The 8721-nt window shown below is 42.0% G+C and overlaps 1 pseudogene; it reads left to right on the forward strand.

The window, feature by feature from the left end:
* The first annotated feature begins 6161 nt into the window (after positions 1-6161).
* On the forward strand, positions 6162-6644 carry LOC140609073 (large ribosomal subunit protein eL21-like; annotated as a pseudogene).
* The last annotated feature ends 2077 nt before the right edge of the window (positions 6645-8721 follow it).

An 8721-nucleotide genomic window follows, 5' to 3' on the forward strand; every position in this document is an offset into this window, starting at 1 on the left:
AGAGAATCTCCAGCAGATTCCCCATTGAGCGCACAGCCCAACACACAGGGCTTGATCCTAGGACCCTGAGTTCATGACCTGGGCTGAAATCAAGAGTTGGTCATTTTGGGGCAGCCCAGTGGCTCAGCGGTTTAGCGCTGCCTTCAGTCCAGGGCCTGATGCTGGAGACCGGGGTCAAGTCCACATCAGGCTCCCTGCATGGAGCCTGCTTCTCCCTCTACCTGTGTCTCTGCCTCTCTCTCTCTCTCTCTCTCTCTCTGTCTCTCATAAATAAATAAAATCTTAAAAAAAAAAAAAAAGAGTTGGTCATTTCACCTACTGAGCCACCCAGGCGCTCTGATATCAGATATTTTTTAATAAAGTAAGTCCTCCAGAATTCCCTGGGAACTCATTAGGATTCGCCTTAATTTTGTTTAACAGGCCCTAAATTGCATCTAAATTTTAAAAATTTGCATGAAATATTCAGGAGGGATAATACAAAAAGTCAAGAATATGATCTTTACCAAGAAATTTAAAGTTTGTAGGCGCACCTGGCTGGCTCAGACAAAAGAGCAAGTGGATTAATAAAACTTCAAAAAAAATTGTTTAAGAAATTAACAGTTTATAGCTTAAGAAGTCCCTCGTAACTACACATATTTCCACAAACCATGGGCATCTACAATCAGGTTTGACTGGATCGTTTACTTCAGCGTGCAGAAAGATCCTTCAATTAATCTCTAGTTATCTCTGCTTATACTCACTTAGAACTTCATTCCATTAAAAGCCCGAAGGCCTTTTGCCCTTTTAAGTGTCAGCCCAGTTTACCTGCTCCCTAGGGAACAACTCTCGAAAGGGCTGGGCTCTAGGAGGTCATATTTGTTTTCCAAAGTCCCCTTTTCTGGTTTTGACAGATGATGCAACCATAGTACCCCGTGGAATGTGGGACATGTGGAATGTGGGATGCAGAGACTGCATCCATCTCTTACGTGTCTGCGAGCGCTACCTGTAAATCCAGAGTGTGGAGAGCTGTATTTCTCCCTGTGTGCACAGAGGATCATGGGGTGCTGACCCATGGAAAGAGACGGTAATGTGCAGAGACTGAATCCAGACAACCTTCTGACTCCTCTTCCCCAGGCTCAGAAACTCCCCATATAATGAAGTCTGTCTCTAGCTTTATTTTTTTTTCCTCCATTTAACTTGGGTAGCTCAGGTAAATTTCTATCGATTGTAGCGGAAGTCCTAGTATAGCTCCCTGTCTCCTCTCTCAGTACTATAGCTTGAGGCCACTGCCCTGCACTGTAATTTCAAGGCTTTGAAAAGCTAAATGCAAGAGAGGTGTCCTTATTGAAGTGTGGATACAAACTGACAGTGGAGCCTGCACCTTGCCAATGGGGATTCTCAGAAACCTGGAATATACAGGGGAGAGTACAAAGCTACAGATAAAAAGATCTACTTTCCTCAAGCCTCAATTTTGCTTAAAATAAAAAAGAAAAATGTTTTTCATTAAAGAAAGACACTTTTTATTTTTTTAGATTTTATTTATTCATGAGACCCGGGGGCGGGGGGGGCGGAGAGAGGCAGAGTCACAGGCAGAGGGAGAAGCAGGCTCCATGCAGGGAACCCGACGTGGGACTCGATCCCTGGTCTCCAGGATCACGCCCCGGGCCGAAGGCGGCGCTAAACCCCTGAACCACCCAGGCTGCCCAGAAAGACACTTAAAAAAAAAAATTTTTTTTAAGACATTATGGAATAGAAGGCAAAATTTTAATTTTTTAAACAACATAGATGACTTCAAAGGCATTTTATGACTTCAGTAACTGCACAGGACAATTACAATTCACTCTCCTGCAGAGCATTTTCGAGAAGTACGATATCAGCATAGAGGAGACATGAGCTCTTAGAATGGGATCCATTATTCTAAATCCTGTACTTCCTGCAATCTGCAAGATTCCTCAGTGGAAAATGACAGTGTATTCAGAAAGCTGCTAGAGTCAAGTTTACTCATATTCACTCAACATCTACCAGCCTCAGCTTTCAAACAGTATCTGACGCAAAGAGGCAGAAGGGTCAAGAGTGATGGTTTGTGATAACAGACCCTCCCTCCTGCCTGTTGGATTTCACTGTGATACAGTGTTATTAAGCTGTAGGTCCAGCAAAAATGGCACTCTCAAGAGGAGAAGGGAGGCAATTAACGTTCAAAGAGCCATCCCCCAAGTGCCAGATATTCTGACATGCCCTACAAATACAAAATACCTTATTTCCTCAGTTCATTCTCTCCAAGTCAGAAGTAGATGGTGGTGTCAGCTGCAAACACTCCTAAAATAAGGTTGCATACAACACATAGGAAAGGAATGTGATTGGGGTGCCTGGATGGCTGTCAGTTGAGCAGCCAACTCTTGGTTTCGGCTCACATGCTCTCAGGATCATAAGATTTGAGCGGGGGGGGGGGGGGGGGTTGATGTGGAGCTGTGTGCCCAGTGGGGAATCTGCTTAAGAGGCTCTCCCTCTCCCTCTCCCTCTGCCCCTCCCCCTGCTCAAGCTCTTGCTCTCTCTCTCTAAAATAAATAAATAAATCTTTAAAAAAAAGAAAGAAGGGTAGCCCGGGTGGCTCAGCGATTTAGCACCACCCTCAGTCCAGGGTGTGATCCTGGAGACCCAGGATTGAGTCCCATGTCGGGCTCCCTGCATGGAGCCTGCTTCTCCCCCTGCCTGTGTCTCTGCTTCCCTCTCTCTCTCTGTGTCCCTCATGAATAAATAAATAAATAAATAAATCTTTAAAAAGAAAGGAAAGAAAGGAAAGAAAGAAAGAAGAAAGAAAGAAAGAAAGAAAGAAAGAAAGAAAGAAAGAAAGAAAGAAAGAAAGAAAGAAAGAAAGAAAGAAAGAAAGAAAGAAAGAAAGAAAGAAAGAAAGAAAGAAAGAAAGAAAGAAGATTATATGCTCTAGGGTCTAGAGGCACCTGAAACTGAGCAGAAGTTCAATAGTGTTGAATAAATAAGTGAATGAGTTTTCAGTGACCAGACAAATTTATATGTAACTGGTGAAATGAAATGCTAACATGTTGACCATAAAATAACTTTAAAAAATACAACTAGGGAGTAGAGAGAGAATGCAGACAACTTGTTCAAGAAGCTTAGCCATGAAGCCGAAGAGCAGCTCCACACTCAGTGGGGAGTCGGCTTGGGATTCTCTCTATCCCTCTCTTTCTGCCCCTCCCCCTGCTCTCTCTTACATGCTGTCTCTCTCTAAAATAAATAATAAATAAATAAATAAATCTTTTTTAAAATTACTAGAGCAAATTAATTTAACAAGGCCAGAAGATTATAAGGGCAATATTTCTTTTAAAATTATATTTCTATCTTTTTTTTTAAGATTTTATTTTTTTATTCATGAGAGACACAGAGAGTGGCAGAGACACAGACAGAGGGAGAAGCAGGCTCCTCGCAGGGAGCCCAATGGGGGACTCGATCCCAGGACTCCAGGATCACACCCTGAGCTGAAGTCAGATGCTCAACTGCTGAGCCACCCAGGTGTCCCTATTTCTACTTTAAAATGAAAATTGTAAACCAGAATTTAAAAATACCAATTACAGTAGCATCAGAAAATGAGTGAAGTCATACTGGATTAGGGTGGGCCCTAAATCCAATGAATTAATCATACTTAAAAGAAGAGGGGGCTCACAGAGATATAGAAAAGATGGCCATATGAAGACAGAGGCAGAGATTGGAATTAAGCTGTCCCAAGTCAAGGAATGCTTGGGGCCACCAGAAGCTAAAAGGAGTAAGGAGGGATTCTTCCCTAGAGCCGTCACAGGGATCATGGCCCTACTGACACTTTGATTCCAGACTTCTAGCCTCTAGAACTGTAAGAAAATAAATTTCTGTTGCTTAAGCCACCTATGGGTGATACTTTGTTTTGGTGGCCCTAGCAAACTAATAGAGGAATTCAATGGGGGAAAGTACAATCTTTTCAACAAACAGTTCCGAAGAAATTAGTTATCCATATGGATACAAAAATGAATCCTGACCCTTATTCCCACTATGAAAAATAATTAATTCAAAATGGATCATGGGTCTAAACATAAAAGCTACACCAAAAAAACTTGCAGAAGAAAAGATAGGAGAAAATCTTTGTGACTTTGGGTTAAGCAATAATTTCTTAGGATACAAATAGAAATACTGATAATGGTACTTCATCAAAATTTAAAACTTCTGGGGGTGCCTGAATGGCTCAGTTGGTTAAGTATGTGCCTTCGGCTCAGGTCATGATCCCAGAATCCTGGGATTGAGCCTCACATCCTGCTCCCTGCTCAGTGGGGAGTCTGCTTCTCTCTTTCCCTCTACTCCTCCCTCCAGTTCATTCTCTCTCTCTCTCTCTCTCAAAAAAAAAAAAAAAAGTAAATTTTTTAAGATTTTACTTATTTATTCATGAAAGACCCAGAGAAAGAGAGAGGCAGAGACACAAGCAGAGAGAGAAGCAGGCTCCATGCAGGGAGCCCAATGTGAGCAAAAGATTTGAAATAAAACTTCCAAAGAAAGGGTGGGCAGGGGATTGGGGTGACTGGGTGACGGGCCAGTACTGAGGGGGACACTTGACGGGATGAGCACTGGGTGTTATGCTATATGTTGGCAAATTGAACTCCAATTAAAAAATATACATAAATTGGGATCCCTGGGTGGTGCAGCGGTTTAGCGCCTGCCTTTGGCCCAGGGTGCGATCCTGGGGACCGGGGATCGAGTCCCACGTCGGGCTCCCGGTGCATGGAGCCTGCTTCTCCCTCTGCCTGTGTCTCTGCCCCTCTCTCTCTCTCTGTGTGTGACTATCATAAATAAATAAAAAAAAAATTTAAGTTTAAAAAAATATATATATACATAAAAATCAATCAATCAATCAATCAATCAATCAATCTTCACCAAAGAAGATAAATAAAATAAGCACCTGGAAAGATGAACAACTGCATTAGTCATTAGGGAATTGCAAATTAAAACTCTAATGAGATATCACTAGAATGGCTAAAATGCTTAAATTTAACAACACCAAGTATTTGTGAGGCCATGAACAACTGAAACTTTCACCATTGATCTCATTAATGAAAAAACAATACAGGATACCGTTTTGGAAAGAGTTGGGAGTTAAATATACACTTATAATTCAATCCAGCAACCCCACCGATAGGTATTTACTCAAAGAAAATGAAAATATATGTGCACATACTTACATATGAATGTTCATAGCATCTTATTCATAATAGGCAAAAACTGGAACCAATCCAAATGTCCATCACAATGTCAATGAAGAAGCAAATTGTGATTTATAAATAAAGTGGGATGCTACTCAGCAACAAAAAGGAATAGTTGTTGGGACCCCTGGGTGGTGGAGCATCTGCTTTCAGCTCAGGTCGTGATCCCAGGGTCCTGGGAATCAGTCCCTCATTGGGCTCCCCACAGAGAGCTTGCTTCTCCCTCTGCCTATGTCTCTGCTTCTGTCTCTGTGTCTCTCATGAATAAATGAATAAAAATTATTTTTTTAAAAAGAAAAGGAACAGCTGTTGCCACACACAACATAGGCGAATCTCAAAAGTATCCAGATAAGTGGAAGAAATTAGACACAAAATTACACCTCTTAGTTAATGGCATTTATATGAAATTCTAGAAAAGGCAAAGCTACAGTGACAGAAAATAAATCGGTCTCCCAGGCTGGGAGATAGGGAAGGGGATTAATTACAAGAAGTCACAAAGGAACTTCTTAGAGAAATTAAAATGTCCTGTATTTTGACTGTAGTGGTACTTACATGACTGCATTTATCAAAACTCAACAAACTGTACATTTTAAACTGGCGAGTTTTATTATATGTAAGCTATACCTCAATCAAGTTTGTTTTAATTAAAGGTGTTCTCTTTCATTGCTAACAAAAGCCAACCTAAAATGATTGGAGAACTTTTATAGCTTGAGAGTCACCTGAATAGAGACGGAACAAGAGGAGAATTACGGCGAAACTATAATGCATTGAGTTGTGGAAGCTCTAATGAACATCAGGAATTTTCCTTACTGACTCACTGTGCTTGGTAATTTCTACTGCCTCTGCTCAGTCATAGCCCTGAAACACAGGTTTACAAAAGGAAATGTAATTAAAGGGAATGGCTCCCTTTCAGCCGGAACTGCCATCTTCCTGTCGTTTGCCAAAATGACCAATACAAAGTGAAAGAGGAGAGGCACCCACTGTATGTTCTCTAGGCCTTTTTAGAAAACACAGAGTGGTTCTTTCAGCCACATACACGCCAATCCATAAGAAAGGTGATATTACAGACATTAGGAAAATGGCATTGTTCAAAAAGGAATGCCCCATGAATGTGACCATGGCAAAATTGGAAGAGTCTACAATGTCACCCAGCATGCTGTTGACGTTGTTGTAAACAAACAAGTTAAGGGCAAGACTCTTGCCAACAGAATTAATGTACATGTTGAGCATAACGAGCACGCAAAGAGCCAAGATAGCTTCCTGAAGCATGTGAAGGAAAATGATCAGGAAAAGAAGGAAGACAAAGAGAAAGGTACTTGGGTTCAACTGAAGTGCCAGCCTGTTCCACTCAGAGATACACACTTTGTGAGAATCAATGGAAAGGAGCCTGAGCTACTGGAACCCATTCCCTATGAATTCATGGCATGATAAATGTAAAAAATATATAAAAGTATATCCTCTTTATATTTTTTTACAGTGAGAAATATACCTGTGTAGAGCACAAGATAATCGTGTTTACTGGTCACTGTTTTCTCTCTGTGGAGGTAAAATTCCATTCATAACTGACATGGTGAGCATGGACTCAGCAAAAGGAGAATTGAATAGTTGAGCAGTTTTGTAATAAAATAAACCCAAAAAGAAAGATATGTGGTGAAAAATAAAAATGAATATGCTCCCCCTTCAGCTCACTAATACTATTATTATAAAGTAACCACCAGGAAGAGTTTAGTGTGTAAACTTTTTGAAAGTTTTCCTAAACATATCCAAGTATACATATGTAATAAGTTAAACCATATGAAATTGCCATTCTTTTATGAAATTGCCATTCTTATAGATTAGAAATTGCTGAATATCAACAATTTCATGTGGTTCAACCAATATATCTTCTTGTTAACACACGTGCTCTCGTAGTCTATATATTCTTCTAAAATTCTCTTAATTTTGTATAGTGGCCATTCTTCTTATCAACACATATAGCTGGATATCGCTTTCTAAATACCTGGGTATTTTGCCACTGCATGGATGTACCATACTTTATTTAACCATTTCCCTTGTAATGGATATTTACCCTATTTCCCATCTTTTGCTTTCTTGGTTAACTTAGTCGAATAATCACAACGGCTATGTGTTCAAACATGGAAGCTCCTTGCTTCCATTTGCAGTCTAGCGATATGCCCACTCAAACAACAAACCATTGGGTTTGTGAATTGGGTTTCTCTGTCACTATTGTTGAAATTCTTATATACCCACACAATAACAATGAAACATATATAATATTTAACTATATTATTAAATTTGGATACAGGTCCAAGTTGGTCCAAATGTACTTAAATATGCCCTCTGAGTTAAAAGGGATTTTCAAGTTGAAAATCCCTACATCAGAATAATAATTATTATTACCATTGTTATAATTAGACCATCATTATTTAAAGGTCTACCTTTTATCAACGCTCATGTTATTATTACTTTGTTCAAAAACTTTGCCTGCAGGGGCGCCTGGGTGGTTTAGTCGGTTAAGAGTCTGACTTGGCTTCAGCTCTGGTCATGATCTCATGGGTCGGGAGATCGAGCCCCACCTCAGGCTCCATTCTCAGCCAAGGAGTCTACTTGAAGATTCTCTCCCTCTGCCCCTCCTCTACCCTCTCTCTCTCTCAAACAAATAATCTTTTTTTTTTAATGCCTAAGCATCGTACATTTTTTAAAAAGATTTTTATTTATTTATTTATGAGATAGAGAGAGAGAAAGAGAGGCAGAGACACAGGCAGAGGGAGAAGCAGGCTCCATGCAGGGAGCCCCACGTGGGGCTCGATCCTCGGGTCTCCAGGATCACGCCCTGGGCTGAAGGCAGGCTGAAGGCTAAACCGCTGAGCCTCCCAGGGATCCTAGATAGACAGCCCCTTTGAAGGCAGGGCTGGTGTCGTCTTCTTCTTCTTCTTCTTCTTCTTCTTCTTCTTCTTCTTCTTCTTCTTTCTTCTTCTTCTTCTTCTTCTTCAGATCATTCATTCATTCATCCATTCATTCACGAGAGACAGAGAGAGAGGCAGAGACACAGGCAGAGGGAGAAGCAGGCTCCCCGCGGGGAGCCCAACGCTGGACTCGATCCCACGACCCCGGGGATCACTCCCTGAGCCAAAGCGACACGCTCAACCCCTGAGCCACGCGGGCGTCCCAACAGGGCTGGTCTTAACCATCTTTGTGTCCTGAACCATATCCAGCTTCCAGGCCCTCGTCAGTGAATTGCACAAAGTGCATGTTCAACAATCAGTGTGAAATAAACGCACCGGTGGTGAGTGGATGGCACGGACCGTAAGGAGCCACTTCTTTGGCAGCATCCACCAGGGCTCTATCTCGTCCCCAGCACCTGCGGGGCTCCGCGGAGGGAACGCGTCGGTCCGGGTCGTCCGGTTGCCGCCAGCACGCGCGCTAGGCGGAGCGCAAGGAAGCGTCGGCGCGGTGGCCGCAGCCCCCGGGCACCCGGGCGTGGAAGGGCGCCGGCCGGCGCGGG

The sequence above is a fragment of the Canis lupus genome, chromosome 18 (genome assembly GCF_048164855.1).
Source record: "Canis lupus baileyi chromosome 18, mCanLup2.hap1, whole genome shotgun sequence".
Classification (NCBI taxonomy): domain Eukaryota; kingdom Metazoa; phylum Chordata; class Mammalia; order Carnivora; family Canidae; genus Canis; species Canis lupus.